Consider the following 17,376-nt stretch of genomic DNA (forward strand, 5'->3'; position numbering starts at 1 on the left):
AATTATTGCCTAAAATATGTGAATATAAATGTGTGAAAGTTTTAAGCTTCGATTTAGTTAATTGCATGTGAATTTAGTTGATAGGACTTATGTGAGAAAATTTAGAAATATGCTAGGCAAATGCAAGTGGCCTAATAGTGCATGTAATCAAAGGGGTGGACTTGCATGTCAATTTCCCCCCATTTAAGTACTAGTGGCCGGCCATGACAAGGGATGATGGGCAAAACATGTTGTGTTAATGGAAAAATAAAATAAGAAGCATGGGCAAAACATGTCATGAAACATGTTGTGTTAATGGAAGAATAAAATAAGAAGCATGGGCAATAAACTAATAAGAAATTGAAGGGAGAAAACAAAGAGAAAAAAATGTGTTCATCATTCTCATGCATGACAAAAAAAAAAGAAGAGAAAGGCTCTCATGTTGTTCTTGGCCGAATAGGAGAAAGAAAAAGAAGGAAAAAGAGCTTTGAGGAAATCGGCTATGGTGGTTTGATAGACTAAGGTATGTTTGATGATGTTCCATGAGATGCATGCATGTTTTAGTAGTTAGCTTGAGTTCTAAATAGTCCATGGTTCAAATCTTTACTATGTCATGGAGATGATATTCGGCCAAGGTGGATTGGTGTTGATATCATTTGCATGCTAAAAGTGAAGCTTTGTAATGGTGCATGTGATGGTGGATTGATGATTCTTGAATCTTCTTTTTAGCATTTTTGAGTGAGACATTAAGTTCTTTGTTTAACCATGACCAAAAATTGAAATGGTATGGTGTTGTGATGCAATCGGCCCCAACATAGACATGTATGTTCGGCCACATGAATAAGTACATAAGTTATGTGTATATTCGGCCATAAGCTAGCAAAATGAGACTTTAATGAGTTAAATTTGTTTGAATTAAGCTCAAGAGCAAAGGGGAACTAAATCCGATAAAGGGAAGGAAAAAGTGGTCGAATAGCCGCCGAAATCGTTCGACAACATCCGAGGTAAGTTTAAGTGATTAAACGTTGAGTAAATTCAATTATAATAGGACATGATGAGTTGATTTAATAAGATATGATGTGGCCATGATATGTTCTAAGTTCAAATGGTAAGTTCTTAAGTGTTTGAGCTTGGGAATTTAAGGGTAATTTGAAATAGTCTGCTTAGGACAGCAGCAGTAACGTGACTTTAGAAAATCACCATAAATTTATGGATTTGAATTATAGGCTGAATGAGACATGAAATTAAAGCTTAATGAGTCTAGTTTCTTATAAAAGAAACCGTGTAAGCAAAGGAATTTCTGATAATGAGATACTTAAAGTTGTGTGAGACAGCGCAGAATGACACTGTAATCCTCTGTTCTGTATTTAGAAAATCATTATAAATTGTAAAAAAATGGTTATAAGAGAAAATTTATATGCTTAGACTCGTTAATGAGTCTAGTTTCAAATGAAATCAAATAAAACACATTTTGAATTCTGTAAAATGAGAAATTTGATTCATAGTGAAGAGTGGTCAGATTAGTCAAACAGTGAAATAGGGGAAACTTTAAGAAAAATCTGGTATTGATTGGCCAAACCTAAAATTCTGGAAATTTTATGGATGGAAGATATACGAGTATATATTCAGGAAAAATTAACGGAAAGTGATTTGGAGTTTTGTATCTCCAGTTATAAATAATTTAGTGACTATTGCTCAGGAAAAACAACTTGTGCTGAATTTGAGATTGTGTTGTAAACCTTGATAAACTTGTTTTAGTTGCTCATAAGCTATTGATTAAACCCATACGTGAATTCTAAATTGTGATATTGGAAAATGATAGATGTAGATTCAGCCAAGACAGTGTGTATACGTGAAAGTATATGTGGTATGTGAAGTATATTTGGATAATTGTGATGTGAATACATGAAAATCTATATTTTGATTTAGGATTCTATGTGATGGATGTGAACATGCATATATGAGATAAGGCCTAATGGCCGATGTGATGAATGTGAAAGTGTATATATGTGATAAGGCCTAATGGCCAATGTGATGAATGTGAAAGTGTATATATGTGATAAGGCCTAATGGCCGATGTGATGAATGTGAAAGTGTATATATGTGATAAGGCCTAATGGCCGATGTGATGAATGTGAAAGTGTATATATGTGATAAGGCCTAATGGCCGATGTGATGAATGTGAAAGTGTATATATGTGATAAGGCCTAATGGCCGATGTGATGAATGTGAAAGTGTATATATGTGACAGGGCCGAGTGGCCAACGTGATGGATGTGAAAGTGTATAAATGTGATAAGTCCCGAAGGGCATTTGTGTCAGTACTATATCCGGGTTAAAACCCCGCAGGCTTTATGCGAGAATATTATCATTGATTAATGTCCGTAAGCTTCGTGCTCGTACTATATCCGAGCTCTAAAGACCCGATGACTACGTGTGGGGATTTTGTCCGGGTAAGACCCGATAACTTCGTGTGGAGATTATGTCCGGGTAAGACTTCGTAATAAGAATTGCTTATAAATATATTCAATGCGAAAGGTTAAACAGGTATGTACTCCAAGTTTATATGTGAGCTTGATTTGCACTAAATCATAAGGTAGTTATGTGATGCATACGAGAGCAATCCATGAGACTATTCCTATGATTATGTGACATCGGATCAGTGTGAGAGGTTATGTGAAATCATACGATATATCTATGTCACATGAGCTCACTTTTATGTGAAAGTTTATCTGCCTATTGTATATGATGAGATGTGCATATTCGGTAAAGGGATGGTATGCCCGAACGAAAGAGTGAAATAAAAAATACGAACAACTATGTTATAATTTGATTGTTATCTGTTGACACTGCTTAAAACTTACTAAGCATTAAATGCTTACTCCGTTCTTTGAATCTCTGTTTTATAGATTTTGGTTCGTCAGCTATCGGACTCGGGACTTTTGGAAGTCGAAGTCTCCCACACTATCAAAGCCCCCTTTTGGTACAATTTTGGTTGAACTTTGAAATGGCATGTATAGGACTACCCTTTTGTTGTTGGTCATGTACCCTTCGGTTTTGTGTAAATTTGGATAGCCATGCGAAAATGGCTTAAATATACTTTGATCATAGCATTATAATCGTTTTGTATGTTGTCCGTCGAGAGGCATGGAAATGTTGGTAACGGTTAGCCATGGGAAGGGTTATTCTTGATCACATTTGGAATATGTATGACAAACTCTAGTTGATCCATGGAGGATCATGAAATAGGTAAAGTTTACCTTAAAAAAAAACAGATGCTGGCAGCAGCAGTGATGTGGATGTGAAAAATCACTAAAAATAGTAGGAATGGAATTAAATAGTGAATAAATTATGTAAGCGAACCTTGATGAATCTATTTTCATAGGAAAGTAACGAAACGATCATATGGACAGTATGTTAAGAGATATTCAGGTTCTCGTGAGACAGGGCCAGAACGGTTTCTGGATTCCCTGTTCCGAATTTGGAAATTCATTATAAATTAAACAGAGATAATTAGGAGTCATGCCATATATGTATAGATTTCTCTCTGAGTCTAGTTTCTATAGAAACAAACGGCATCAGTATTGAAACTCTGTGCAGGGAGATATCCAAATCGTAATGCATGAAGGTCAGTGTAGTCGCACCCTGTAACAGGGGAGAATTTAACGAATAAACTGTACTAATTGGCACGACCAAAAATTCTAGAAAAAAATATGTAGATGGGAATATGAGTCTAGTTTCAGGGAAAAATTACGAAACTGATTTTCGAGTTGTGAAACTCAAGATATGATTTTAAGGTGACAGTGACGCAGTTAGCCAACTGCCTGGAAATTTTTAAAATGGACTGCGATAGTAAGCGAATTTAGTCTGTGAACCCCTCGTGTTCGACTCCGGCAACGGTCTTGGGTACGGGGTGTTACATTTATGCTTACTCCCTCCTTCTTACTCATTGTAGTTTTGGACAAGCCAGCTCAGGAGTCGGGATAGGTCGAAGGCTCAGTCACACTATCCGGAAGACTTTTGGTAAATGGCTTGTAAATTTAAGTATGGCATGTATAGCAATATACCTATTTTGTGTAAATGATCTTATGGTATGGTTGTGGAATGGTTGAGGAAATGCTTGATAATGATAAATTATGAAAATGGTTAGTGTAGATTATGTTTGATGTTAAGGAAAACTATTAAGATACTTAGTGCATAAAAAGTCATAAAAAGGATGAAATTTGCCATAAACAGAATACTGCAGCAACACTGACGTGAGTTTGAAAATTTATTAAAAATCATAGAAATTGAATTTGATGATGGAATACATATCAAATTGAAGCTTATTATGTCTAGTTTCACATGAAACAAATGAAATAGGTAAAGGAATTATATGTTAGAAGATATTTGAATTTTAGTGAAACAGAGTCATAGCAGTTTTTGAATCCCCTGTTCCAACTTTAGAAATTTATTATAAATTATAAAGATATAATTAGGTGGTATATTTTATATCCTCAGAATTATTATTGAGTCTAGTTTTAGTAGAAACAAATCTCATAGTCATATGAATTTTGTACAGAGAGAAATGTGGTTCGTAGTAAACAGAGGTCAGACCAGTCGAGTCCTGAAACAGGGGTAACTTTAACTAATAAACTGTACTAATTGGCCCAACCAAAAATTCTAGAAAAATTTAGTAGATAGGTATATGAGTCTAGATTCAGGAAAAATTTACAGATCTTGATTTTGAGTTTTGTAACTCGAGATATGATTTTTCTTGTGACTGTGACGCAAGTAGCTTAAAAGCTGTGAATGTAGAAACAATAATCCAAAGTTCTAAAAATGTTAAACTAAGCTTAGTAACACCTCATACTCGACTCCGGCGATGGTCTTGGGCATGGGGGTGTTACATTTAGTGGTATCAGAGCAGGTTTAGTCGGTTCTCGGACTACGTGTTATATGTACGGATTTTGCTATACATGCCATATGTATGAATTGTGATAGTGTGACGACTTCTGACCTTTTTAAAAGATTTTTATATAGTAAATGGATCCCGATCCAGCTGTGACAGATGAAGTAGAGAGTAATGCGCCAGCTCCGGCTGAAGGAGCAGCGCCGACTGAAAATCCACCTCCTACTGTTGGTCAGGGAAGAGGAGAAAGGGGTCGGGAAGCCTTTCTCCAAATGATGAGTGCATGGTACACTGAGTTCGTTCGTACGAACCCAAATGTACGACCTCCCCCACCTCCCCCAATTCCTCAACCTGTACCCCCGATGCCTCAAGGTATGGATATGATAAAATTTCACAGAACCCCGTTGACAGAATTCGTAAACAAGGGGCTGAAGAATTTAGAGCAAATATTGATGATGATGCAGAGAAAGCAGAGTTCTGGCTTGAAAATTCTATTCGGGTATTTGATGAATTATCTTGCACACCTGAAGAATGTTTGAAATGTGCTACATCTTTGTTGAGAGATTCAACCTATAATTGGTCGAAGACTTTGATTTCGGTGGTACCGAAAGAGAGGGTAACCTGGGAATTCTTTCAAGAAGAGTTTCGGAAGAAATATATTAGTGAAAGGTTTATTGATCAGAAATGTAAAGAGTTTCTTGAGCTGAAGCAAGGTAATATGACAGTCTCAGAATATGAAAGAGAGTTTGTTCGATTAAGTAAGTATGCCAGGGAATATGTTCCTACAGAAGCCAAGATGTGCCGACGATTTGAAGACGGGCTTAACGAAGACATTAAAGTATTTTTCGGGATCCTTGAACTAAAAGAAATAGTAGTACTGTTGATCGAGCTTGCAAGGCTGAAGAACTACTTAAAGAAAAGAAAAAGGTAGAGGCTGAGACTAGAAATTGGAAGAAAAGACCGATGAGCGGTTCATTTTCACAGCAACCTAGAAAGTCAAGGAATATGAATCCTCGTTCCCAAGCTTCAGCTGGGCAATCATATGGGAATTATAGGAAGCAAAATGTGGGTCCTAAATCCCAGACTACTTCGGCAGCCAGTGTAGGGAACTCGAGATTTGTTAAACCTGAGTGCCAGCGGTGTGGTAGAAATCATTTTGGTCCGTGTAGAGCAAATGAATGTTTTCGATGTGGTTCTCCGGATCATTTTATTAGAGACTGCCCAGAGAGAGCTGAAAAAGAAAAATTTCAGAATACAAAAGCTAGTGGTGCAGACTCGAGAGGAAGATATTCGAGAAAAGCTGGAAATGAAGCAAGCAGCAAGAATGTAGCCAGAGATTCAGTAGCTAAATCTGAAGTAAGGGCTCCAACTAGAACTTATGCCATAAAGGCACGTGAAGATGCTTCCTCACCTGATGTGATTACCGGTACATTTTCTCTCTATAATGTTAATGTTATTGCTTTGGTTGATCCCAGTTCTACTCATTCATATGTATGCATGAAACTGGTGTCTAGTATGAATATACCTGTTGAGAACACAGAATTTATGATTAGAGTGTCGAACCCGTTAGGCAAATGCGTGATAGTTGATAAAGTAAGCAAGAAATGTCCTTTAATGATTCGGGATCATTACTTTCCGGCCAACTTAATGTTGTTGCCGTTTGATGAGTTTGATGTTATTTTGGGTATGGATTGGTTGACATTGCATGATGCTAAAATAAATTGCAAAGAAAAGATTATAGAATTAAAATGTGGAAATGGTGAAACTCTGCGGGTTGAATCAGATAAATCAGAGGCATTATCTAGTATGATTTCTTCGATGTCGGCTCAGAGATATCTGAGAAAGGGTTATGAAGCTTATTTGGCGTATGTAATTAATACAAAAGAAGTTGAAAAGAAAGTTGAATCAGTGCCGGTTGTGTGTGAATTTGCGGACGTATTTCCAGAAGAATTGCCGGGTTTGCCTCTAGTCAGGGAAGTAGAATTTGGTATTGATTTGATACCGGGAACAGCTCCGATTTCGATTGCTCCGTATAGAATGGCACCAGCAGAGTTGAAGGAATTAAAGTCGCAGTTGCAAGAGTTGACTGATAAAGGTTTTGTGAGACCGAGTTTTTCACCTTGGGGTGCTCCCGTGTTATTTGTGAAAAAGAAGGATGGTTCTATGAGGTTGTGTGTTGATTATCGGCAGTTAAACAATGTGACAATCAAAAACAAGTATTCGTTGACAAGAATTGATGATTTGTTTGATCAGCTAAAAGGAGCGACATGGTTTTCAAAGATTGACTTGAGATCTGGGTATTACCAACTGTGGGTAAAGAGTCGGATGTGCCTAAAACTGCTTTTAGAACAAGGTATGGTCATTATGAATTTTTAGTTATGCCATTCGGATTGACAAATGCTCCTATTGTGTTTATGGATTTAATGAATCGCATATTTCGGCCATACTTGGACAGGTGTTTATAGATGATATTTTAATTTATTCAAAAGATGAGACAGAGCATGCTGAGCATTTGAGGATAGTTTTGCAAACTTTGAGAGATAAGCAGCTGTATGCTAAGTTTAGTAAAAGTGAATTTTGGCTCCGGGAAGTTGGATTTTTGGGTCATATTGTTTCAGGTGATGGTATACGGGTTGATCCTAGTAAAATTTTAGCCATTGTTGATTGGAAACCACCGAAAAATGTAACTGAAGTTAGAAGTTTTTTGGGGCTAGCTGGGTATTATCGGCGGTTTGTAAATGGGTTTTCTATAATTGCTGCTCCTATAACTAGATTACTCCGAAAGGATGTTAAATTTGAATGGACGGAAGAATGTCAACAGAGTTTTGAAGAATTGAAAAAGTTATTAACAGAGGCACCAGTGTTAGTACAACCCGAATTAGGTAAAGAATTTGTGGTGTATAGTGATGCTTCTCTAAATGGTTTGGGGTGTGTGCTCATGCAGGAAGGAAAAGTGGTGGCATATGCTTCGAGGCAGTTAAAACCTCATGAGAGGAATTATCCTACTCACGATTTGGAATTGGCTGCGGTGGTGTTTGCTTTGAAAATTTGGCGACATTATTTGTATGGTGAAAAATGTCGGGTATATACCGACCACAAAAGTCTTAAGTACTTGATGTCACAAAAAGACTTGAATTTGAGACAGCGAAGATGGTTGGAGTTATTGAAAGATTACGAGCTTGTTATCGATTATCATCCTGGAAAAGCGAATGTGGTTGCTGATGCTTTGAGCAGAAAGTTGTTGTTTGCTTTGAGAGTTATGAACACTCAGTTGAAAGTGTCAGATGATGGTTCGATTCTAACAGAGTTAAGAGCAAGACCGATGTTTTTACAAGAGATTTCTGAAACTCAGAAAATGATCAAGATTTGCTAGCCAAAAGAAAACAGTGTGAAGCTGATACGGGATCAGATTTCAGAATTTGTGCCGATGGGTGCTTAATGTTTAAAGATCGGATTTGTGTACCGAAGAATGAGGAATTGATTCAAAAGATCCTACAGAAACACATGGTGGTTATTTCTCGATTCATCCGGGTAGTATGAAATGTATAATGACTTGAAGAAAATGTATTGGTGGAATGGAATGAAAAGAGATATATCAGAGTTTGTGTCCAAATGCTTAATTTGTCAACAGGTGAAAGCTGAACACCAAGTACCTTCGGGATTACTTCAGCCTATTATGGTTCCTGAATGGAAATAGGATCGGATTACTAAGGATTTGTTTCAGGATTGCCATTGACTCCAAGAAAGAAAGATGCCATCTGGGCAATAGTTGACAGATTAACTAAGTCGGCTCATTTTATCCCGGTACGTACGGATTATTCTCTTAACAAGTTGGCTGAACTGTATATTAGAGAAATTGTTAGATTACACGGAATACCATTATCGATTATTTCAGATAGAGATCCAAGGTTTACCTCGCGATTTTGGCAAAAGTTGCAAGACGCGTTTGGTACAAAGTTAAATTTCAGTACTGCTTTTCATCCACAAACTGATGGACAATCAGAAAGAATAATTCAGATTCTTGAAGATATGCTTAGATGTTGTGTATTGGAATTTCAAGGAAGTTGGGAAAGATACTTACCATTGGTGGAATTTGCTTACAATAATAGTTATCAGACGAGCTTGGAAATGGCACCTTATGAAGCATAATATGGTCGTAAGTGTCGAACGCCTTTGTATTGGACTGAACTCAAGGAAAATCAGATTTATGGAGTTGATCTAATAAAAGAAACTGAAGAAAAGTGAAGGTAATTCGAGATTGTTTGAAAGCTGCTTCAAATATACAGAAATCTTATGCAGATTTAAAACGAAAGGACATTGAATTTCAAGTTGGTGATAAAGTATTTTTAAAGGTGTCTCTGTGGAAGAAAGTCCTTAGATTTGGACGGAAGGGCAAATTAAGTCCGCGTTTATTGGGCCGTATGAAGTAATTGAAAAAGTTGGACCAGTAGCATATCGGCTAGCATTACCACCTGAACTAGAGAAGATTCATGATGTGTTCCACGTATCTATGTTACATCGGTATCGTTCGAATCCTTCACATGTAGTTTCACCGACAGAAATTGAACTACAACCAGATATGACCTACGAAGAAGAACCGATTAAGATTTAGCTCGAGAGGTCAAACAACTAAGGAATAAAATGTTGCACTTGTGAAGGTGTTGTGGGAAAGGCATGGAGTAGAAAAAGCTACATGGGAATCCGAAGAAACTATGAGAAATCAATACCACATCTATTACAGGTAAGATTTTCGAGGACGAAAATCCTTAAAGGGGGAGAGTTGTAATATCCCGAATTAGGGCCTAATCGGAATAGTGGTTTCATGACCACAAATCCGAGATAGAAATAATTATTTATGATTATTTTGAGGTTTATGATATGATTGCATGATTGTGTGAAAATTTCGTGATGAAATTCTATGCCTAAAGTGCTTAAATTGAAAGTAGGGACTAAATCGAATAAGTTGCAAAAATTGCATTCTAGAAGTTTTTAGTATGAAATTGTTTTGGAATATTAATGAGGAGGTCTTAAATAGCAATTTGACCAATTTTAAGTTCATGGACAAAATTAGGACATGGAAGGAATTTTTGGAAAGTTTAGTAGTAAGGGTATTTGGTCATTTAGTTATTAAAATGAATTAAAAACAAAATTAAAAGCCAATTTTTGTCCATCTTCTTCATTAGGCCGAAATTTCAAGGGTTCTCCATAGCTAGGGTTTGTTTCAAGCTTCCAAGCTCCATAGTAAGTGATTCCAAGCCCCGTTTTTAATGATTTTACGTTTTGAGATCCGGTAGCTCGATTAAGCTTATGCTAACAATAATTCAACTTAGGGTTCATATTTGGAAAATACCCATAGGTGAAATTTGTGTATTTTGATGATTTATGATAGAATATAGGGTTTAAATTATGTTAGACAACTTGTGCGACTCGGTTTTGAGTGAAAACGAGTAAAAGGGCTTAATCGGTAAAAATACCTAATAGTCATAAGTACATGTTAGAGTGAGAATTGATGTTGCCATAGAAGAGAAAAGTGATCAGCATGTTGTAAAACATAAGATAAGAATAAATTTAATCCCGAGCCTAGGGCAAAATGTAATATGCAAAAGTTAGGGGTAAAATTGTAATTTGCCAAATTTTGAGTTAAGGATTAATTTGATAATGTGAGTATTAAATAAGCTAAATGTTTATTTAGATCAAGAAAGACGTGGAATCGACCTCAATCGAGGAAAAGAAAAGATTGTGGACTAAATTGCAAATCTTTGTATTTGGTACCAAGGTAAGTTCATGTGTAAATAATGTAGCATAATGGTCATTTTTAAGTTATTGATGTTAATTATATTATGCTAATTTATTATGAAATGTATGCTTTGTGGTTAATTTCAATAATATGTAAATTATGTGAACTACTTGTTAAATATAATTGTTACCGAGTATTGATTCGGCATTCTACGGAAGACGGTAAGGATAAGTGTTGAGGAAAAAGCCCGTTTGAACCTTAGGAATAGATTAGGATACAAGTGACATGTCACTAGGATGGTTGAGCATCCGAACTCGTTGAGTTGAGTCCGAGTTCACATATGGATGCGAATGTCCGAACTCGTTGAGTTGAGTCCGAGTTCACTTATGGATGCGAACGCCCGAGCTCGTTGAGTTGAGTCCGAGTTCGCTTATGGGCGGGTTACATGATTGCTTGATTGAATATGTGGCACTTATTTGCAATTATCCATGTATCCGAATTATATTCCGATGTGTTCAACGGTAAAGTTCTACTCAATGGAGGAATATTCGAGATGTAAAGAGAAGTATTGGTGAGTGATGTGAAATGGATATTTGGACAGGTATGTATTTAACCCTCGGTTGAGTATTGATACAACCACTATAAGGTAATAAGATGATGAAAATGATTAGAAATGTGATATGTGTTTTAGTGATGTATGCTAATGTTGATTGGTATACTGTTGTTATGTTACTTATTATTTGCATATGAACTTACTAAGCATTTATGCTTACTCCTCCTTCTTACTCATTGTAGTTTTGGACAAGCCAGCTCAGGAGTCGGGATAGGTCGAAGGCTCAGTCACACTATCCGGAAGACTTTGGTAAATGGCTTGTAAATTTAAGTATGGCATGTATAGCAATATACCTATTTGTGTAAATGATCTTATGGTATGGTTGTGGAAGGGTTGAGGAAATGCTTGATAATGATAAATTATGAAAATGGTTAGTGTAGATTATGTTTGATGTTAAGGAAAACTATTAAGATACTTAGTGCATAAAAAGTCATAAAAAGGATGAAATTTGCCATAAACAGAATACTGCAGCAACACTGACGCGAGTTTGAAAATTTATTAAAATCATAGAAATTGAATTAGTGATGGAATACATATCAAATTGAAGCTTATTATGTCTAGTTTCACATGAAACAAATGAAACAGGTAAAGGAATTATATGTTAGAAGATATTTGAATTTAGTGAAACAGAGTCATAGCAGTTTTGAATCCCTGTTCAACTTTAGAAATTCATTATAAATTATAAAGATATAATTAGGTGGTATATTTATATCCTCAGAATCCTTATTGAGTCTAGTTTAGTAGAAACAAATCTCATAGTCATATGAATTTTGTACGGAGAGAAATGTGGTTCGTAGTAAACAGAGGTCAGACCAGTCGAGTCCTGAAATAGGGGTAACTTTAACTAATAAACTGTACTAATTGGCCCAACCAAAATTTAGAAAAAATTTAGTAGATAGGTATATGAATCTAGATCAGGAAAAATTTACGGATCTTGATTTCGAGTTTCGTAACTCGAGATATGATTTTCTTGTGACTGTGACGCAAGTAGCTGAAAAGCTGTGAATGTAGAAACAATAATCCAAAGTTCTAAAATGTTAAACTAAGCTTAGTAACACCTCATACTCGACTCCGCGATGGTCTCGGGCATGGGGCCGTTACAGAGTAACTTGAACTGAATAGCTATTATCAGGTGAGAAATTTCGAGGATAAAATTTTCGTTAGGGGGAGAGTTCTAACAAACCGTTTTTAGTGGAGTCAAAGTGGCTTTGGGCGAAACATTTGTCGAGTAAGTTCGTAAATGTTATTATTTAATATTTACGAGTCAAGTATGGTATTAAAATAAATTTTGAATTTGCAATTTATGCTATTTGAATGATTTATTAGGTTTAAGTGGTATGACCCTAAAGTCAAGTGGTTTTAGAAATGAGGTATCGGGACCTCATTTCTGTAAATCGAGCCATAAATATTTAAAATATTTACAGAGTGTTATTAAGGTTGTATTAAAGTTTGTTAATAAATTTGATGTTTAAATGATAATTAATTAGAATGGACTAAATTGTAAAGATGTGAATTTAATGGCTATAGCTTTATTTGTATTTAATGGATATCAAAACATAAAATAAGGTCTTAAGTAGTCATTCAACCAATTTTAAGGTTAGTGTATGATCATGGTTTGGCATTTGGTGAAATTTGGTTTATTATTTAAGGGTAAAATGGTAATTAGGTAATTAAACTTAAAATTAGGTAAGAAAAAAGATGATTCATTTGGGGAAGAGGATGACCGAAACACCATTTTTGTAGGGAAGAAGCATTCGGCCAAATTGATTTTGATGCATGGTAAGTGTTTTGATTCTGTTTTAATGATTTTTATGTTTAAGGCTCGTATTAGCTTATTCTAGCTAACTCGGGGGGCAATTTGTTAATTGTTAAATGTTTAGAATTTTACCATCGTTGAATTTGAGATTTTATTAAAAGTTTATGGTAGAATCTTAAGCTTGGTTGCTAGATAGGACTATTTTGTAAAGTAGTTTTTGGTAATTTTAATGTTTAAGGACTAAAATGTGAAATTAGTAAAAGTAAAAGGACTTTCTATGAAATAACAGTAAATATGGGCTGTAATAGGGTTCCAAACATTAGGCTAAACTGAAATTGAATAAAATGGTTAATTTGCATGTTTGGGCTTAAGGACTAAATTGTATAAAAGAAAAATGTTGAGGACAATTTGTAAAATGTAAAAAAGGAATTGTTGCATAAAATGAATTGATTTTTTGTTAGAATTAGTAAATTAAATGGAATATTATTTTAGATCAAGAATGAGTAGAAAATCGAGGAGAACAAAAATTATCACATAGCCCATGTACTTAGTCATTACTGCAATTTAATTTGGTAAGTTCGTATGAACTGTAATCGTCATAATGTTATTTAAATTAAATGCTTACTATGTTGTTATTAACTTAAATGAATCAATATATATGAGAATGCATCCACATTATGACAAATTGATGGATATTAAGTCCGGTGGAACCTTAAGAATTATTAGGATACAAATGACATGTCATTAAGGATTTTATGTTTCGAGTGCTGGTCTTGTATGTCCTACTAATGACTGAGGTCTTACATTTTTTTAAAATTCTCCATAGCTCGTGTGAGCAGCATCGTGTAGCTTATATTTGACCCATAATTCATGTGAGCAGACCTATTTCACAGCTCGTGTGAGCATTGATATAAAGGAAATGTTACGTTCTTTGTGAACGCATACTTCATGTGAGCTTTCCCAAGTATCCAATGAAATTCTGGATGGTTCAACAGGTAAGAAAATGAATGGAATGGTAAGTGACTTAATGGAAAGGTTCATGGCTATATGAAAGGGTAGATGCTTATGTAATGTATCTTATGAAATTCTACTTATGATGTAAACGAGTTTATATGTGTTGTTAATGAACCAATAGTTGTGTCACAACATTGAAGGTAGTCTCAGAATTCTTCTACTTTGCTCCCTATTTCACGACATCAAACTCTTCGTATTGCAAAATAGTGACTAGTATTGAGTTTGTATGCCACTTATGGTCTTCTGCACAGTCACTAAGTATATTAGCTCACCCTTAGGCTCATTTCGCCCTAAGGTCAATAAAAGACTCAAATTACACTTTTTATTGAATATTAATGAAACTATGAAAACTTAATTAAAACATAATAAAAGTGCTCATATTCAAGCTTCTCAAATGCAAAAACTAGTTTAATCTACTACACCGAATTACAATAGATCAGATCTAGAACTTTTGATACTTTAGGGAGACCTTTCTTAGTCAAATATAGGGCCACCATAGACGTGGGACAGGGCGAATTGATTATGGATATCTAAGAAGAACTGAAGTTTCAAATGTATTTGTTCCAAGTCTAGGTGTAAGGAAGTGCAACCATCACAAAAGTATAAGTGCCAGGTGATTGAGAAAAAACATTATCATGCAACTTCATGGAATAGTATAATTTTCATGTGTTCGTGGACCATGCAAAAGAATCAGGAGACGAACGAGTATAAGAAGAAGATATGACTCTCAAAGGACTTGGAAATGTGAAGAACAAAAGGCGAGTTCTAGTGTCGAGGGCATTGATGAAAACCATTTCAGTGGTGTTATTGATTTTACTTCGCCACCTGTAGCGGTTGAACAAAAATTTGTAAATAATTAGATGATTTGAGCATCGGATCCATTATTTCTTACATTAGACTAGGATTAAATTGAGTTAGTTTAATTTTAAACTTGGTAGGTTGGATTTTTTTATGATTGAGATGAAAATTGATGATTTGTCGTGTTTTTACCCAAAGGGGTATCGCAATTTCCTGGATGGTTTGATAGGAACCAAAAATCTTTTGGGTATCGCGATATCGGGTCTCTCGTATCGTGATACACCTGGAATTTCAAAAATAAAAAAGTTTGCTTTACAAAGTGGTATCACGATACCCAACCCTTGGTATTGCGATACCTCATATAGAATCAAATGAGAGGGGTAAAAAAAAGGATATCACTATATCCAACCCTAGGTATCGTGATATCCAAGTTGGGTCATGAGATACCTGGTTTCAAATATTGTGACCCTAATGTTTAAAGACCCAAAAACCCTTCATTCTTCTCATTTCCCCCTAAATCATTGATCTTAAATCCCTCAGAACTCTTACGCTTCACTATTTCTATCAACCCTTCTTCCAAATCCTTTTGACTCTCTTTGAAAATTTCTCCCTTTTACTTTTTCTTCTGTTAGAGTCTTCTTTTGTAAGTTTTACACTCAATTTTCTTGGGAAACACGAATTTCATCAACTCTATCGACAAACATATAACACAGTTGAGTTTTCTTTTGTTTTCTTTCCTTGTATTGGATGTGATAGTGTTGCCTTGGTTATCATTTTTGATATCTTGTCCTTGTATTAGTGTTAAGTGATTGGGAAATATTTTAGTTGTAATATCTTGAATTAGGGCTTAATCGGAATAGTGGTTTGTGACCACAAATCGAGATAGAAATAATTATTTACAATTATTTGATGAATATGATATGATTGCATGATTGTGTGAAAATTTCGTGATGAAATTCTATGCCTAAAGTGCTTAAATTGAAAGTAGGGACTAAATGGAATAAGTTGCAAAATTTCATTCTAGAAGTTTTTAGTATGAATTGCATTGAAATATTAATTAGGAGGTCTTAAATAGCAATTTGACCAATTTAAGTTCATGGACAAAATTAGGACATGGAAGGAATTTTGAAAGTTTAGTAAGGAGGGGCATTTTGGTCATTTGGATATTAAATGAAATAAAATGGGAAAAATAACACAAAATTGGTCATCATCTCCTTAGTTGCTGCCGAATTCTCCCTCTCTCCATAGCTAGGGTTTCTTCAACTTTCAAGCTCCATAGTAAGCGATTCCAAGCCCCGTTTTTAATGTTCTTTACGTTTTGGAATCCCGGAAGCTCGATAAGCTTATGCTAGCAATAATTCAACCTAGGGTTTATATTTGGAAAAATACCCATAGGTGAATTTTGTGTATTTTGATGTTTTATGATAGAATATGGGGTTTAAATTATGTTAGACAACTTGTGCTACTCGGTTTTGAGTGAAAACGAGTAAAAGGGCTTAATCGCAAAAATACCTAATAGTCATAAGTATATGTTAAGTGAGAATTGATGTTGCCATAGAAGAGAAAAGTGATCAGCATGTTATAAAACATAAGAATAAGAATAAAGTTTAATTCCCGAGCCTAGGGCAAAAGTAATTATGCAAAAGTTTAGGGCAAAGTGTAATTTTCCAAAGTTCGTATAAATGCTATTTGATGAATGTATGTATTAAATAAGATTAATTGGTATTATAGATCAAGAGAAACGAGATTCAAGTCGCGATCGAGGAAAAGAAAAGATTGTGGACTAAATTGCAAATCTTTATATTTTGGTACCAAGGTAAGTTCATGTGTAAATAATGTAGCATAATTGTTATTTTAAGTTATTGATGTTAATTATATGATATGCTGATTTTAATCGTGAAATATTATGCTTATTGTTAATGTGAGTAATATGCAAATTATGTTTACTACTTGATAAATATGAATTGCTACCGAGTATCGTTCTGATATTCCATGGAAGACGACAAATGTGGGATCGAGGGAAAAGCCCGTTTGAACCCTAGGAATAGATTAGGATACAAGTGACATGTCACTAGGATGGTTGAGCATCCGAACTCGTTGAGTTGAGTCCGAGTTCACTTATGGATGCAAATGTCCGAACTCGTTGAGTTGAGTCCGAGTTCGTGAGATGTAACTAGGCATCCGAACTCGTTGAGTTGATTCCGAGTTCATTTATGGATGCGAACACCCGAGCTCGTTGAGTTGAGTCCGAGTTCACTTAGGGGCGGGTTACATGATTTTCTTGATTACATATGTGGCACTTATGTTAAATTATCCATGTACCGAGTTATATTCCGATGTGTTCAACGGGAAATTTCTAGTTTAATGGAAGAGCACTTAAGATATAAGTGATGTTTGGTAAGTGTTGTGAAATGGACACCTTGGATAGGTATGTTCTTAACCCTTGGGTTGGAAAAAGATACAACAATGATAAGATCATAAGATGATGAATGATATTTAGAAATGTGATAAATGTTTTGGTGATACCATGTTAAGGTTGTTTGGTATGATTGTATTGTTATGTTACTCGTTATTTACATATGAACTTAC

Source organism: Gossypium hirsutum, chromosome A04 (genome assembly GCF_007990345.1).
Source record: "Gossypium hirsutum isolate 1008001.06 chromosome A04, Gossypium_hirsutum_v2.1, whole genome shotgun sequence".
NCBI classification, from domain to species: Eukaryota; Viridiplantae; Streptophyta; class Magnoliopsida; order Malvales; family Malvaceae; genus Gossypium; species Gossypium hirsutum.